The following is an 18,608-nucleotide window of genomic DNA, read 5'->3' as shown; positions in this document are numbered from 1 at the left end:
GGCTCTCTACAGAGCGCTCGGGCGGCTGCAGCATGAGGGGGGCCGGCAGAGCTGTGGGGGATTTCCCTATAACCAGTCCCCCCCGCATGATTTGCTGAGGGGGGGATGCATCCCCCCCGGTTCCTACGCCCATGCCCTTTACAAGGGGTGTTCTTTGGGACCGGTTGACAGCAGAGCTGGTCGCCAATCACTGCGGGACATCTGACCCGGTACCAGCTATCGTTAACTCTATTGCCCATATAGAGCGAGAGTCAGACAATAGCGCTCTAGATAAGTGTTCTGTGAACACGGGACGCATGGATACATTGGGTACCATTTTGCCGCAGGGGTACACCTCTATGTTATTTTACCTTCTACTACCTCCACAAGGGATCCCACCGCATCTAGATGGAAGACACTCAAACCTGAGGAGGACCCCTTTCACGTAATCAACTGACTTGCATTCATGGACCTAAGGACACGTCATGATGGTCGTTTTCCTTCCCTCTCAGCGACCTTACCCAGGTTCCCGGAGACGCGTCCGAAACATCGGCTCCTTTTCCCGATCCATCGGCTTGGAACCTTGGGGGGCCTTGATAAACTACCGAAAACAATGATGAATACAGGTGACGGAGACAAGACACTGTCGTCCTGGACAGTTTAATTCAGATCAATCCAGGAAACCGAAACCTCATCAACACAGTACAAATATTACTAGCAACGAAGATTGTTATAGCAAGGCAGTGGAAAAGTCAAGATGTAATACAATGGTCTAGGGTTATAAATCAGATCTCTCACCAATGCTTAATGGAAAAGGGGTATTACTTAGCCAGACAGAAACAATTCCTATATAACAGAATTTGGAATCAATGGCTAACTAAACAAAACCAGGGTAATATTTAAAGAATTAAAGATTTCATAAGTCAGGAAACTGGTTAAAAAAAAAAAGAGATAAAAAAAAAGAGGAAGGGGAAGGGAAAAATAGAGAAAAAAAAAGAAAAATATATTTTTTTTTATGATGCCCCGAATTACGATGCCCCGATCTGTATGCTACTTAGAGAACGTCTCCATGCCAAAAACACCCTATTCATTTTAAATGTGTGTATTTTTGAGTACGGCTGCAGTACTAACAAGGATATGATCAATGGAAATAGTCATTCGCCAACAGCTGTACCTATCGTTTTTTCATTTTTACTTTATATATTCGCACTATTTGATACTTCTACCCTACGACGAAACCTTAATGCAGATATTGTCTGTATTTTTTTCTTGTTTGTAAATAAAAATATGAAGCCTCCTGTTGTAAAATTGAAGATTATGCTAGCTTTAGTGTACTAATAATCTTAATTTTAATAATGACAGGAGGCGAGTATTTTCCCTCCCTGCTTCGCTGCCCACCCTTTCTATTCGTTTGTTTTGTAGGTATCAGGGGCTCAGCTAGGTTTGCCTCGCACGTTTGTGCTTATATTAATGATTGTCCTTCCATTAATCTGGAATCCTCATTAGAGTTTACATTACAGTTACTTAGTTATCAGATTTATAGTTTACTATATTCTCCGATGGGATGATATATATGGTACGTTACTTGGATTTACATGTTCATGACTATATGTCTAAACCGGTCTCACATTCTCTTTTCAGTATGATTCGTCTTTGAAGACATTTGGCGGTTCGTGTGAACCTATTGGGAAATTTATCATTCGGATTTGACTCAACCCTGAACTCTTTTTCGTTGTTCGTATAGAATTCATTGGAAGTTTTGCTCCTTCACACGTGGGACTTTGGAGTTATTATTAGTTGTATTGTTTGCTATATATTTACTTCCGCTTGATGTCGCTTTCTGTAAGAGGATATGATGAGGTCACGTTGCATTATGTACATCCAGGGCCGGATTAACATAGGGGCTGATGGAGCTGCAGCTCCAGGCCCAGGCCCATGGAATAGGCCCATTTAAAAAAAAAAATATATATATATTTTTTTTTCCCTACACACTACTCTTAGGTTTGCCACCTGACTGGTATTTTACTGGCAAAGCCAATATTTGAGGCTGCCGTTCCGTGCCGGTATTGCAGTAATACCAGCAATACAAATGCAGGTATTTTTCTCAAAATAATTAGATTACTCTGCAATACCATTGTGGGGATATTTATGGGATAATAATTTGTAAACAGATGAGAAATTGCCCACGATTTTCAATTCTCAGATCCCTAAATCGTTATCGTTATAAGTGAAATGTATAACCATATACCGGTAATTAAAATCACAAATTGTTATAAAAATATAATTTTTATTTTTAACAATTTAATTTAATAATGATGAGTAACATGCGTGATAATAATCAATGGAATTCGAGTATAACATGAATATGTAATACAATATGGTAATTTAAAACAACATTTCCTAATGACTAAGACGTAGTTTAAAATCTACACATTAGGTGTCAAGATTGATTTACGACCCTTTCACAGAGACAAAGAATGTGAAGTTTCAGGGTGCAGCATGAGATGTAAAAGAAACTTTCAGCTGGCAGTTTAGAAATAACCCTTTCAATGCTGGTTAGACCTCTTCTAGGGATTTAAGATCTACTCCTATGTAATTTTAAATAAAAAATAATATTTAAAAAGTCAGTAACCACTTCCTTGATTCCATCAAATTAAGAGAAAATCTTACTATGTTACATAAGCTGATATTTTAATTAATTTGTCTAAATAGATATTTTATCTTATTTTAGAGCCAATCAATACAGCTGGATAAATGGTCATGATATGCTAACGTGATATTAATCACACAAATACATTAATGGCTATATTAATCCCAGCTGCAGATAGGATGCTATAACCATATATATATTCTTTAATAATTAAGATTTCTAAATATGAAATCTAATCATGATTTATCCAGTCATATATCATGCTATTAATTTAATTAATTTAAATTAATTAATTAAATGCATGTATATTTACCAGTTAAGTAGATATTTTCTCATCAGATGTTCTCAGGTAGCTAAGTGTCATGGGTCTCTTTCTCTGCATGGAGTGTCTTGATTTTCTGAGTGTCCGATTCTGCCTGGATCTCTCTCCTCAATCTTGAATCTCCCTGAATCTCCCGAGAGTGTTGTAATGTCTCTCTCTTCAATCTTTGAATTTTCGACTCTTCCTTTGTCTTAACTTTTTAAAGGGGAAATTCCTCTAAGTGATAGCCAATCACAAATGTGGGGTGTGGTTGCCTTCTAGGTAACCATTCTAGTATTTGAACTCTAGAGGGCAGTATTGTCCCACTAAACATACCTATCCAGGAAAGAGTTAACTTTTCCTGGTGGCTATTTTTTACGTCATTTACGTTATCTATATGTGGCCTATAACTTATTTTATCTGTCAGATCAAGAGGATTTCTTCAGACTATGCGTCTCCATTTTCTGCTATAATTCCTAAAATTGATAGTTTGTGAACTAAGTTTCACCTTAAACTATAATGGGACGTTGTACAATATCGAAAGTAAAATGTAATTTATTTAATCCTCTGTCACCCAGGTCTGGGTTTTTAGAATTTATTCTTATTCCATTAGTACCTAGACGGTCTGTTATCACTTGGTTTGTTTATACAAGACATTCCATTCAGCTCTGGCTAAGCGGTCAGTTTTAGAGAAAGGAAAGAAATTCTGTGTCTCTTTTGTTAGCTTGAAGATACAAAATGGAGTCTGGTCTGTTTAGCAATGACTTCAGAATATACACTTTGTATTTCTATCATAGCACAAAATGTCTGCCGATATAAATACCCTGACACCATCACCAGCCAGTAGGGGTCACTGTGTGTGGAGAGAGGCAGGGATAGGAAGTTACAGCATTTTCCTGCCTCTCTCTACTACTTACTGATCCATAGGGGAGCAGCAACACAGCACAGAGTCCAGACAGCAGCTCTACAGCTCTACAGCTCAGGTAAGTGAGGGATGGGGGGAAAGGCAGCAGGGACACATGGGGACACTGAGACAACGACACTAGGGGACACATGGGAACACTAGGACACATGGGGACACAGACACTGGGAGACCTGGAAACACTGAGACACTTGGGGACACTGGAAAACATGGGGATGCTGAGACACATGGGGATGCTGTGAGACATTGGGAGACACTGAGACATTGGGACACGAAGACACTATGTCCCCATTTCTCCCAGTGTCCCCCATCCAGTCTCGCTAGTGTCTCAGTGTCCCCAAGTCTCCCAGTGTCTGAGTCCCATGTCTCTCAGTGTGCCTAGTGTCCCCATGTGTCTCAGTGTCCCTATATGTCCCAGTGTCCCCATGTCTATGTCCACAACTGTCCCCATGTCTCCCAGCCAGTGTCCCCTAGTCTCCCAGTGTCCCCATGTCTGTGTCCCTAGTGTCTTAGTGTCCCCAAATGTTTTGGTGTCCCCATGTCTCCCAGTGTCTGTGTCCCATGTCTCTCAGTGTGCCTAGTGTCCCCATGTGTCCCAGTGCCCCTATATGTCCCAGTGTTCTCATATCTATGTCCACAACTATCCCTATGTCTCCCAGTGTCCCCAAGTGTCTGTTTCCCAGCCAGTGTCCCCAGTGTCTCCCAGTGTCCCCTAGTCTCCCAGTGTCTGTGTTTCCATGTCTCTGTGTCCCTAGTGTCTTAGTGTTCCGAAATGTTTCAGTGTCCCCATGTCTCCCAGTGTCTGTGTCCCTAGTGTCCCCATTTCTCTCAGTTTCCCTAAATGTCTCATTGTCCCCATGTCTCCCAGTGTCCCCATGTCTCTGTGTCCCCATGTCTCTGTGTCCCCGGGTCTCTCAGTGTCCCCGGGTCTCTCAGTTTCCCCATGTCTCTCAGTGTCCCCGGGTCTCACTGTGTCCCCATGTCTCACTGTGTCCCCATGTCTCACTGTGTCCCCAGTATCCTAGTGACATGGGAACACACTGAGGCATTGGGACACTGGAAGAAATGGAGACACTTAGACACTGGGAGACTAGGGGACTGGGCGGCATGGGGACACTGACACTGTGATGCATAGGGGCACTGAGACACTGGGTGACTTGCAAGACTGAGCCACTGGGAGCAATCCATCTATATAGCAGAATCAAACTGTGAGTAGTTTGTTGGTGATTTTACAGAATTTTCTCTGATGTCACTCCTTGTGATTACACAAATGATAAAGGCTGGTATTTTATTCCAAGAAAGGTGGCAACCCTAACTACTCTTCACATACTCTTGCTTAAAGGCGCACTATAGGGTCAGGAACACAATCATGTATTTCTGACCCTATTATGTTAAAACCACCTGGCCCCTTCTTGCCTCCCTAAGTATAGTAAAATATAACTTGTATTCAAGTCTGCAGCTGCTGGCTCTGCCTCTGAACTGACTGCCTGCTGACATCATCAGAAGTGGTGGTCTGAGCAAATTACAATACTTCCCCATAGGATTGGCTGAGACTGTCAACTAGGCAGATCAGGGGCAGAGCCAGCACAAGTCCAACATAGCCCTGGCCAATCAGCATCTCCTCATAAAGATAAATTGAATCAATGCATCTCTATGAGGAAAGTTCATTGTCTGCATGCAGAGGGTGGAGACACTGAATGGCAGTGCTGCACACTAGGCAGTACTGCCCCAGGAAGCACCTCTAGCAGCCATCTAAGGAGTGGCCAGTTGAGTTATTTTCTCTGAAAAGACAGTGTTTACTGCAAAAGGCCTGCATGGAATGATTCTACTTACCAGAACAAATAAAATAAGCTGTAGTTGTTCTGGTGACTATAGTGTCCCTTTAAGTTTGGAATCTTAAGAGGGATGTATGTGAACAAAACTTGTGTGGACTGGCTGACAATAAAATTAGTTTAGGTAATGCAGACGTTGGTCTCTCTAACACTGTGGCATATCCCCTTTCTTCTACACTCACTACATACACCTTTTCTCTGTCTCAGACTATATACCAGGAACTTCTGCCTGCTAATAAGAAGGTAAGGAGACAAGTGGACCAGCGAGGGCTAGGGGACAGTCCTTAGAAAGCATGCAGTGAGAGCATCATTAGACGCAGTTATGTCAAACTCAGGGTGCTGCCTGCTTAGTATGCCCTTAGTTGGACAGCCTGCAAGATTGGCGCGCAGCCTGACATGCATTCATGCCAGGCTGGCCTTCCAATTCTTTGGACAGACATGCCCCCTTTTTGGGCATGTTCTCCTCTTTTGGCAGGTCTGGTCACATGATTCGCACCAGGGGCCCAACCCTTTTACCCAGCCCATTGACTTCCTGCTTCACTGGACACTGCTGTTAGTGGTTATGGGTTTACTTGAAAGATGAAAGCATAAATTAGAGAGAGATTAGCATAGAGTATGTGTTTTCTTAAAGCTGCATCCTATGAGTTTCCCTCCAACACCATCTCCATCAGATACATGACGCTTGGGAGGTATGACTGTTTTAGTGTTTTTGGTCGATAAGATTCTGTAATTAGGCCAATCATAATTGTCAGCACCAGGCCCAATGTGCTCTTAATCCGGCCCTGTGTACATCCTACTCTCTTGTAATTGGTTCTTTTTTTCTATGTGTTTCTTTACTGCTGTATGGAGTTAGTAAGGAGAGATATGCAAGATACTCGCCTCCTGTCATTATTAAAATTAAGATTATTAGTACACTAAAGCTAGCATAATCTTCAATTTTTTTCCAGGGCTGCTTTTAGTTCCCAGTCCGGCCCTGGTTGTAAGACACACTAAAGGGGGAATAAAATACACTAGAGCACAAAAGAGTTAAGAGATTCAAAAGGGGGGGTTACAACAAGACACACAGTTGAAGATGCATTTTTTTTTTTTAAGAAGGGTGGGGGGCGCCAAAATGCATGTTCGTCTGTGTAGCTAAAAATTCTAGCACCGGCTCTGTGTACATTGCTCCATAGTACACACGTTGTCAATCCATGCGTGTCTATAAATCTGCCTATTCCATGTGAATGTGGGCTCGGGCAGTTTGAGTCGTAAGGCTCTGGAAACACAGCTGGTCCTGTTTAAAACACTCTGTGCATTTGGCTGGATACCAGAACACAACAACAGCTACAGTACCTGCAACAAAAAAGCCTGTACGTTTCTTATTCATCAGTTAAAATAACATTTTCCATTTTTCTTTTCTTTACACATTTGAATAGAAATCTCACAGCCCGTCTCGGAGTCGCGTGAATGATTTCGATGATCTGAAAACATCCTTTCTTCGAGGTGTGTCTGTAACGGACCGTTTCAGCAGACAAGGGGTTAAAATCCGTTTAGGCGATATTCCCCTTTCAGATATAAAGGCAGCTACTGTAGAACACCAAACTCCCGAATTGAATACAAGTGAATGCACCAAACTCCCGAACTGCATACAAGGGAATAAGGTAGCACTCCAAACTCCCGAACCGAAACTCCCGAACTCCCCTCTGCCTGTGATATAATTACTGAACACAATGGGTTAATGTAATTTATCACAGGCAGGAAAAAATACAGTTTTTACAGCATATTCATAACTTCTAAAATATACATCACATTCACATAAAAATTATTCACAATCAATCCATTCAGGGGAACAACATATCAAAAAATGGCATGAATCAGACCAGGGGTTCAGAAGTTAGTAAAGTATCTTTTGGGGCCTGGCTGGCAGCATGGCTATCTGGCCCAAACCGGTTTTACAGAGCCCTCTATCCTGGAGACAACGGGGAAAATAATCCATCTGTCCACATGTTACCAGTAAAACACAAAAGGATACAAAAATACATAACTCCTATCATACTGAATTGAACTAGCCAAATCTCCCAGGGTCCATAGTCACAGGGCAAGAGGCGAGCAAGCAGTCCTCTCCAATGCAATGTGGCGAGATTGCTCTCGTCACAGTGTCCATATTAATGAACAGAAAAAGGATAGGGGGCACTCCCGAGACCTGAATTTTGTATGAAAGGTGCTGCCGCTGTGTCCATATTAATGTCTATCTCTTGTCTGATTTAGCGTAAAGTGGAACTGTCTCTTCAGATTCACATTCTAACAGCTGAATAAATATTACGTTTTAGTTGGGCTTTTTAAATAAATACACAATATCTCATGAGTTCTAGTATTTGCATGTGTTTGCATTCAGAGAATCATAGTTACATTATTATCATAATTATTTTGTTTTTGCGGATCTTGCCGCAGCCAGAGGCAGGGATCAGTGAGCGTGCATCGGGCAGCAGGTGTTTTGAGAGTGTTTTCTGGTATTTGGAGAAAGACAGTCTGGAACGATTTAGTAGCAGGTCTGCAGGATGAAATCCTACCCCTTCATCCACTACAATTGTTATTGCGGAGTATATCCTCCACAAATAGAGAACTATAATCGGCATTCCCAGAAGATGAGCAACAGAGATCAGACCGCACCTCCAGCACCTATCCGGCACCTCTGAAAAGAATGTATGCAGTGTTTCTGGGGTATTGCACCAACTCATCACAATTTTGTAGTTGATCTCTTGGTATTTCGAACAAAGGGTGCTTGGATGTGTTAGCATTAACATCTTTGACCAATCTTGGTCTGAAAAAGTCATTTGCAGTGAGTCTTCACAATGTGACATGAACTTGAATGGGGGAGACCGATCTCCCCGTAAGAAGCTGCTGATATAGAATTGAGATGCTGGGGCATAACAGTTCCCAAATTAAACCAAATCTCCTCAAACGGTGTAGGTTTCCGATGTAGAGTCCTGTGTTTGGAGAGTGAGGTAAGAAAGTGTTGAATTTGGTGATAAAAGCCGTGGGTTGCTGCCTGTAGCGAAAATATACACCAACACGCAGAATTCAACTAAACAGACGACAACACAGAGGGGAGATACGTCTACCGGACCTTAGAGTGGCCGGACTCGACGTAAAGGAGAGATATACAGAGTCTGGAGCGATCCGATGTCAAGGGCACAAAGAGACAGCATAAACTAGGACTAGCCGAGGTCTGGTACACAGTAAACAGCAAGCCGGCAAACAGAACAGATAAGGATAAAGCGATAACGTAGTCAGAAACAAAGCCAAGGTCAAGAACGAAGGAACACAACTGAACACAACATGCGCTAAAGGGAACTGAAACAGAAACCACGATAGGGCAAGGAACCAAGGGAAAAAGGTGAGTATATATGCCTAAATATCTATTTTGATTGGTCCCTGTCACATCCACGCCCCCAAAAGGTAAGTGTATGGGGAGTGTGGCATGACAGAGACCAATGGGAGGCCTTTGCCAATTTAGGCTCCCACTGTCCCTTTAAGAGCGTGCCCGAGACCCGCGGCGCGCTCTTAGAGTCAGGCGGGACACGTGACCGATTCTCGCGGTCACTGCTCGCCTTCCTGTTGCAGCCATCGGATGAGCCGCGCGCGGCTCGTGCAGCAGCAGAGCCACGAGCGGCTTGAACAGAAGACCCCGGCCGGCCACTGGAAAGGGTAAGTACTGCTACACTGCCTTTGAGCAGTTCAGGGAAAGGAATCAGATCATCATCTCGACATAAGGTTTTAACATAGAGATCTGAACACCGTCTGGGAATGCTGGGTTACCTGTTATTGGGTACAGCGGGCCACACACACTATAATCACAGTGTAACATATGTCGGGAAATGTAAAATAGCTATTTATTCAATAAAAATACTATTAGAAGTTAGACATGTCAGGAATACATATCAACATGACATCACTATAAATCATATAAATAACATTGAAATTGTAATATAACAACAATCAGAAATAAAATCCATCTGAAAAATATAGCAGAGTGTCCAGATATAGACCTAATAACACAGTGAGGGGCCCCTACAGTGGTAAATGTCCCAACATATGTTACACTGTGATTATAGTGTGTGGGGTTATAAAGATCTGACGAGATTTGTCACTATACCTTTATAAATCTGATTGTCCTTTTTGTTATTTTTATTTGTTACACTGTGATTATAGTGTGTGGGGTTATAAAGATCTGACGAGATTTGTCACTATACCTTTATAAATCTGATTGTCCTTTTTTCTTATCTTTATTTGTTACACTGTGATTATAGTGTGTGTGGGGTTATAAATAGTGATGTACCGAACTGTCCGCCGGCGAACAGTTCCCGGCGAACTTAGCGTGTTCGCGTTCGCCACGGCGGGCGGACACATGCGCAGTTCGATCCGCCCCCTATTCGTCATCATTAGGCAAACTTTGACCCTGTGCCTCTCGGTCAGCAGACACATTCCAGCCAATCAGCAGCACTCCCTCCCTTCCACACCCTCCAACCTCCCTCCCAGCATCCATTTTCGATTCATTCTGAAGCTGCATGCTTAGTGAGAGGAGGGAAAGTTTAGCTGCTGCTGATTAGATAGGGAAATTGATAGCTAGGCTAGGGTATTCAGTGTCCACTACAATCCTGAAGGATTCATCTGATCTCTGCTGTAAGGACAGCACCCCAAAAAGCCCTTTTTAGGGCTAGAACATCAGGCTGCTTTTTTTTTTTTTCCTGTGTAATGTAATTGCAGGTGCCTGCCTGCCAGCTTCTATGTGAGGTTCACATTGGATACTGTGCCTACTTGCCCAGTGCCACCACTCATATCTGGGGTCACAATAGGTTAAGCTTTAGATTTAAAAGAAATATTTTTTTTCACTGTAATAGAAGAGCAGTTGCCTGCCTGCCAGCTTCTGTGTCAGGTTGGATGCCTTGCCCATTTGCACAGTCAGTGCCACCACTCATATCTGTTTTTACAATAGGTTAAGCTTTAGATTTAAAAGAAATAATTTTTTTTCACTGTAATAGAAGAGCAGTTGCCTGCCTGCCAGCTTCTGTGTCAGGTTGGATGCCTTGCCCATTTGCACAGTCAGTGCCACCACTCATATCTGTTTTTACAATAGGTTAAGCTTTAGATTTAAAAGAAATATTTTTTTTTCACTGTAATAGAAGAGCAGTTGCCTGCCTGCCAGCTTCTGTGTCAGGTTGGATGCCTTGCCCATTTGCACAGTCAGTGCCACCACTCATATCTGTTTTTACAATAGGTTAAGCTTTAGATTTAAAAGAAATAATTTTGTTTCCACTGTAATAGAAGAGCAGTTGCCTGCCTGCCAGCTTCTGTGTGAGGTTCACATTGGATACTGTGCCCACTTGCCCAGTGCCACCACTCATATCTGTTTTTACAATAGCTTAAGCTTTAGATTTAAAATAAATAATTTTTTTTCACTGTAATAGAAGAGCATTTAGTTGTCTGCAAGCGTCTGGGTGTCAGGCCTACTTCAGTGTGTGCTCTGCAGACCTGTGCCAGCGTGCTTTGACAGTTGCCAATCATATCTGGTGTCTCTTTAGCGTGCTTTTACAAAGAAAAAAGGTTTTTCAGTGTAAGCTAATAGCAGCCAGTCAGTGTCCTTCAAGCGGCTCTGTCAGGCCTTCCTTCAGCGTGTGCCCTGCACAACCCTGCCAGCGTACTTTGACAGTTGCCACTCATATCTGGTGTCTCTTTAGCGTGCTTTTACAAAGAAAAAAGGTTTCCAGTGTAAGCTAATAGCAGCCAGTCAGTGTCCTTCAAGCGGCTCTGTCAGGCCTTCCTTCAGCGTGTGCCCTGCACAACACTGCCAGCGTGCTTTGACAGTTGCCACTCATATCTGGTGTCTCTATAGCGTGCTTTTACAAAGAAAAAAGGTTTCCAGTGTAAGCTAATAGCAGCCAGTCAGTGTCCTTCAAGCGGCTCTGTCAGGCCTTCCTTCAGCGTGTGCTCTCCAGAACTGTTCCAGTGCACATTGCCAATCATATCTGGTGTCTCTATAGCGTGCTTTTAAAACCAAAATTTGTTTTTCACTGTTATAGATTGAATAGCAGTTACTTGTCTTCAAGCGGGTGTGTCAGGCCTACAGTGTGTGCTCTGCAGAACTGTTCAAGTGCACATTGCCAATCATATCTGGTGTCTCTATAGCGTGCTTTTACAAAGAAAAAAGGTTTCCAGTGTAAGCTAATAGCAGCCAGTCAGTGTCCTTCAAGCGGCTCTGTCAGGCCTTCCTTCAGCGTGTGCCCTGCACAACACTGCCAGCGTGCTTTGACAGTTGCCACTCATATCTGGTGTCTCTATAGCGTGCTTTTACAAAGAAAAAAGGTTTCCAGTGTAAGCTAATAGCAGCCAGTCAGTGTCCTTCAAGCGGCTCTGTCAGGCCTTCCTTCAGCGTGTGCTCTCCAGAACTGTTCCAGTGCACATTGCCAATCATATCTGGTGTCTCTATAGCGTGCTTTTAAAACCAAAATTTGTTTTTCACTGTTATAGATTGAATAGCAGTTACTTGTCTTCAAGCGGGTGTGTCAGGCCTACAGTGTGTGCTCTGCAGAACTGTTCAAGTGCACATTGCCAATCATATCTGGTGTCTCTATAGCGTGCTTTTACAAAGAAAAAAGGTTTCCAGTGTAAGCTAATAGCAGCCAGTCAGTGTCCTTCAAGCGGCTCTGTCAGTCCTTCCTTCAGCGTGTGCTCTCCAGAACTGTTCCAGTGCACATTGCCAATCATATCTGGTGTCTCTATAGCGTGCTTTTAAGGAAGAGTTGTGGTCACCATCACCACCAGAAACAGCCTTATCAGCATCGCTTGCTGGACCTGCGGCAACGCTGGAAGAGGATTGTGAGGAAGAGGAGTCAGAGGAGGATTGTAGCTTTGAGGAGGAGGAGGAGGAGGAGGAGGAGGAGCAAGACCAAACACAACAGGCATCCCAGGGTGCTCGTTGTCACCTATCTGGTACCCGTGGTGTTGTACGTGGCTGGGGGGAAGAACATACCTTCAATGACATCAGTGAGGAGGAGGAACGGGAAATGAGTAGCTCAGCATCCAACCTTGTGCAAATGGGGTCTTTCATGCTGTCCTGCCTGTTGAGGGACCCTCGTATAAAAAGGCTGAAGGAGAACGACCTGTACTGGGTGTCCACGCTACTAGACCCCCGGTATAAGCAGAAAGTGGCGGAAATGTTACCGAATTACAACAAGTCGGAAAGGATGCAGCATTTGCAAAATAAATTAAAAAGTATGCTTTACACAGCGTATAAGGGTGATGTCACAGCACAACGGGAATATAACAGGGGGAGAGGTGGAAGTCATCCTTCTCCTCCTCCCACGACCACGCCGGCAAGGACAGGACGCTTTAAAGACGTGTTGTTGATGGAGGACATGCGGACCTTTTTAAGTCCTATGCATCGCCACAGCCCTTCGGGATCCACCCTCAGAGAGCGACTCGACCGACAGGTAGCAGACTACCTCGCCTTAACTGCAGATATCGACACTCTGAGGAGCGATGAACCCCTTGACTACTGGGTGTGCAGGCTTGACCTGTGGCCTGAGCTATCCCAATTTGCGATAGAACTTCTGGCCTGCCCCGCTTCAAGTGTCCTGTCAGAAAGGACCTTTAGTGCAGCAGGAGGTATTGTCACTGAGAAGAGAAGTCGCCTAGGTCAAAAAAGTCTAGATTACCTCACCTTTATTAAGATGAATGAGGGATGGATCCCGAAGGGACTGACACTGGGCGATACATTCGATTAAAAAAGGCCTGATGAGATGAGCTGCCTTGGGCTAAAAATGGTCCACACGCTGCTGTATTTTAGCTCTGAATGACGTTTGACTTGCGTGACTTATCCGCCACCAACTAGGGTTCAAGCCGCCATGTTTTAGGGCACTTTCTGCCTGTGAAACAAACATCAATTTTTCTGGCCGCTGCTACAGCAGCGGCTGCAACAATACCAAATTTTTCAGGCATGTGTACATGCCTAATTTTTAGGCCCACTGGTGCAGCACTGTGGCTTCAAAAACCAAACCAAAAAAAAATCCTCCAAGATGGCACCAATATACCAGTGGTCTAAGCATCTTCCCACCTTGGCCTAAAAAGGGGAGGTGATTCAACAATTAAAAATCTCTGCCATTTACACGTCCACTGATAGGAGACGCGGAAGGTATTAAACTGATATGAACAATACTAAACTCACCACTCCTATCTGGTGGCACATTAGCTTGCCCGCGCAGTGCCCCAAATTTCAAGTAAGAGGACCGACCAAGCATCTTCTTCCATCTCCCTGTTGCATAAATCAATGCCATATCCATAGAAATTGTAGAGAATATCCAGGATAGTTTTACAGGGCCAAATCATGTCGCCTGTTGAAAGAGGTGACCTTGCTCGGGTCCCAGGTGTGCGGTTCCTAAAATGGCTGCCATATACATGTCCTCTGATAGGAGACGCGGAAGGTATTAAACTGATATGAACAATACTAAACTCACCACTCCTATCTGGTGGCACATTAGCTTGCCCGCGCAGTGCCCCAAATTTCAAGTAAGAGGACCGACCAAGCATCTTCTTCCATCTCCCTGTTACATAAATCAATGCCATATCCATAGAAATTGTAGAGAATATCCAGGATAGTTTTACAGGGCCAAATCATGTCGCCTGTTGAAAGAGGTGACCTTGCTCGGGTCCCAGGTGTGCGGTTCCTAAAATGGCTGCCATATACATGTCCACTGATAGGAGACGCGGAAGGTATTAAACTGATATGAACATTTACTAAACTCACCACTCCGAGTGCTGTTATTTATTTAATTTTTTTGTGGTGAGGCTTTACAGGACAGAGTGCTTCTCCACGGGACATGTTAACTCACGGGCAGCTGGCTCATCAAGGAACCAGAGCAGCTTGAACGAGGTGACCTTGCTCGGGTCCCAGGTGTGCGGTTCCTAAAATGGCTGCCATATACACGTCCACTGATAGGAGACGCGGAAGGTATTAAACTGATATGAACAATACTCCACTCCTATCAGTAGGTCCCCCCATTGTGATTTATGGCCCCCACCCACCGCGCAGGGGTGGGGGCCGAGGACAGTAGGACCCCCCAGTGTGCATCATGGGCTTTGAGGACAGGTGTCAATCCATACCTGCCAAGTGACCCTATGTAGGGGGAACAGTCCCTATTCTGCTCTGTGTCAGTGTGTATCATGGTCTCTGTGGACAGGGAACAGTCTCTATTCTGCTCTGTGTCAGTGTGTATCAGGGGCTTTGAGGACAGGTGTCAATCCATACCTGCCAAGTGACCCTTTGTAGGGGTAACAGTCCCTATTCTGCTCTGTGTCAGTGTGTATCATGGTCTCTGTGGACGGAGAACAGTCTCTATTCTGTTCTGTGTCAGTGTGTATCATGGTCTCTGTGGACGGGGAACAGTCTCTATTCTGCTCTGTGTCAGTGTGTATCAGGGGCTTTGAGGACAGGTGTCAATCCATACCTGCCAAGTGACCCTATGTAGGGGGGGACAGTCTCTATTCTGCTCTGTGTCAGTGTGTATCAGGGGCTTTGAGGACAGGTGTCAATCCATACCTGCCAAGTGACCCTATGTAGGGGGGGACAGTCTCTATTCTGCTCTGTGTCAGTGTGTATCATGGTCTCTGTGGACGGTGAACAGTCTCTATTCTGCTCTGTGTGAGTGTGTATCAGGGGCTTTGAGGACAGGTGTCAATCCATACCTGCCAAGTGACCCTATGTTGGGGGGACAGTCTCTATTCTGCTCTGTGTCAGTGTGTATCATGGTCTCTGTGGATGGGGAACAGTCTCTATTCTGCTCTGTGTCAGTGTGTATCATGGTCTCTGTGGACAGGGAACAGTCTCTATTCTGCTCTGTGTCAGTGTGCATCAGGGGCTTTGAGGACAGGTGTCAATCCATACCTGCCAAGTGACCCTATGTAGGGGGAACAGTCTCTATTCTGCTCTGTGCCAGTGTGTATCATGGTCTCTGTGGACAGGGAACAGTCTCTATTCTGCTCTGTGTCAGTGTGTATCAGGGGTTTTGAGGACAGGTGTCAATCCATATCTGCCAAGTGACCCTATGTAGGGGGAACAGTCCCTATTCTGCTCTGTGTCAGTGTGTATCAGGGGTTTTGAGGACAGGTGTCAATCCATATCTGCCAAGTGACCCTATGTAGGGGGAACAGTCTCTATTCTGCTCTGTGTCAGTGTGTATCAGGGGCTTTGAGGACAGGTGTCAATCCATACCTGCCAAGTGACCCTATGTAGGGGGGGACAGTCTCTATTCTGCTCTGTGTCAGTGTGTATCAGGGGCTTTGAGGACAGGTGTCAATCCATACCTGCCAAGTGACCCTATGTAGGGGGGGACAGTCTCTATTCTGCTCTGTGTCAGTGTGTATCATGGTCTCTGTGGACGGTGAACAGTCTCTATTCTGCTCTGTGTCAGTGTGTATCAGGGGCTTTGAGGACAGGTGTCAATCCATACCTGCCAAGTGACCCTATGTAGGGGGGGGCAGTCTCTATTCTGCTCTGTGTCAGTGTGTATCATGGTCTCTGTGGACAGGGAACAGTCTCTATTCTGCTCTGTGTCAGTGTGTATCAGGGGTTTTGAGGACAGGTGTCAATCCATATCTGCCAAGTGACCCTATGTAGGGGGAACAGTCCCTATTCTGCTCTGTGTCAGTGTGTATCAGGGGTTTTGAGGACAGGTGTCAATCCATATCTGCCAAGTGACCCTATGTAGGAGGAACAGTCCCTATTCTGCTCTGTGTCAGTGTGTATCATGGGTTTTGAGGACAGGTGTCAATCCATATCTGCCAAGTGACCCTATGTAGGGGGAACAGTCCCTATTCTGCTCTGTGTCAGTGTGTATCAGGGGTTTTGAGGACAGGTGTCAATCCATATCTGCCAAGTGACCCTTTGTAGGGGGAACAGTCTCTATTCTGCTCTGTGTCAGTGTGTACCAGGGATCATTAGGATAGGTGTCAATCCATATCTGCCAAGTGACCCTATGTCAGGGTACCTGAAGTCTCTACCTCGGAGGAGGTTAGACTTCCCGACGGCCGTTCTCTCAGGGGGGCTGATTCATCCAATCCTCACAGCTCTCTTAGTCATTCCCACGCCGGCCGCGATAGCCCCGCTTCCTTTTATGACACGACGCTCAGGAGCCGACGTCATGACGGCAATCACATCCCGACCTGTCAATCTAGTTCGGAACAACGAATCAGGCCTCGGCAAGGGCGGAGTCATCAATTAGAGAACCAGGGTATAAAAGAGGGATGTGTGTAATGGTTCATTGCCCTGTCGTGGTTCTAGCTTGTCTGGTTACTCAGTGCTCTTATGTCTATTGTTCTATTTGGTTTTGACTCGGCTTGTACTATCGTTCCTGTTTACCTCTCGTGTCCTTTGACCTCGGCTTGTCTCTCGCTTACCTGTTCTCTCGGTCCCTCGACCTCGGCTTGTCTCTGACCATTCTTTGCTTTCTCCTTACGTTAGTCCGGCCATTCTAAGGTCCGGTATACGTACTCCTTTCCTGTTCGTACTCTGCGTGTTGGATCCCTGTCCCGATCCTGACACCCTATGTAGGGGGAACAGTCCCTATTCTGCTCTGTGTCAGTGTGTATCAGGGATTTGACTATCTTTATTCAGATTCAAAAATTACAATTCCAGGAAAAATTTAACAAACATTTACAAGAACATGTTATGCACATCATAGAAACAACGTGAACCTCTTTAAAGCCACAAACTTAAGACAAAAAATACGTACACACAATGTGTAAGGGTTTGAAAGAATATTCTGAATCCTTACATGTTTACTTTATCGTTTGTTTGATTTTTGTGAACCATATATAAACTACAAGCAGCGTGAAAACTATAAAAACTCAAGTGGCCATGCTGATCAAATTAAATAGTATGCTTTACACAGCGTATAAGGGTGATGTCACAGCACAACGGGAATCTAACAGGGGAAGAGGTGAAAGTCATCCTCCCCCTCCCACGACCCCGCCATATCTGCCAAGCAGGGGCGGACTGACCACTCGGGCAGATCGGTCATGGACCGAGGGCCCGAGGCAGTCAGGGGGCCCGGCAGCAAAGCCATGCTTCTGACTGTGGAGATCAGAGATCTCCACAGTCAGAAGGAAGGTTGCAGGGGCCCATGGTGATACAGGGGGCCCCAGCGACCTGTCACCCTGCAATTCCATCCCCCTATTCAGCATGAGACCTGGCAGCTTACCTGCTCTCACTGCCAGGTCTCCCCTCTCTCTCCCTGCAGCTAGTGCTCAGTGCTCCGTGTGAAGATGGGAGGCGGGGCAGGAAGTGACATCACACCCCCTGCTTCCCTCCCACACGGAGCACACACAGCATGGATGGAGAGTGAGAACAGGAGCCTGGCACAGCAGATCCTCCCAAGCTGTTGCAGGTAAGCAAGCTATGGGTTAAAAGTGCAGAAACATATGTAGGATGTAGGGGTGAGACAGGGCAGAGGCACACAGGGGTTTATAGAGGTGTGGGTAAGATGTTGGTGAGACACCTCAGGGGTTTGTTTGTTTTTGTCTATTTATTTTGTTGTTGTTTTTCTTAATGTTTTCATATTTTTTGTGCTGTGTGTGTTTTTATCATAAATTTGGAAGTTTTCCACTTATAGTGTGGTGGAATCTCGGTAAAAATAAATTTAGTAGGCCGAGATTACCACGTGGCATGTGTACGTGCATATGCTGACGTATCGATCAGTTGGTTGCACGAGGCAAGATACGATCAGTAGTGTACGGAGCATGTGCAAGAATACAGGATGTAGTATTCCCCTCCTCCATTGTGCTGGACAAGCCATGCGGTCAAGCAGGAAGTTAATTCTTATTTGTATTGATTGGTCAAGAGAATGTGCGGGTGGAGCTTAATATGGGAGGAGTTATGTGCCTATATAAGGA

The sequence above is a fragment of the Pelobates fuscus genome, chromosome 2 (assembly GCF_036172605.1).
Source record: "Pelobates fuscus isolate aPelFus1 chromosome 2, aPelFus1.pri, whole genome shotgun sequence".
NCBI lineage: Eukaryota > Metazoa > Chordata > Amphibia > Anura > Pelobatidae > Pelobates > Pelobates fuscus.
This window is presented reverse-complemented; position numbering follows the sequence as displayed.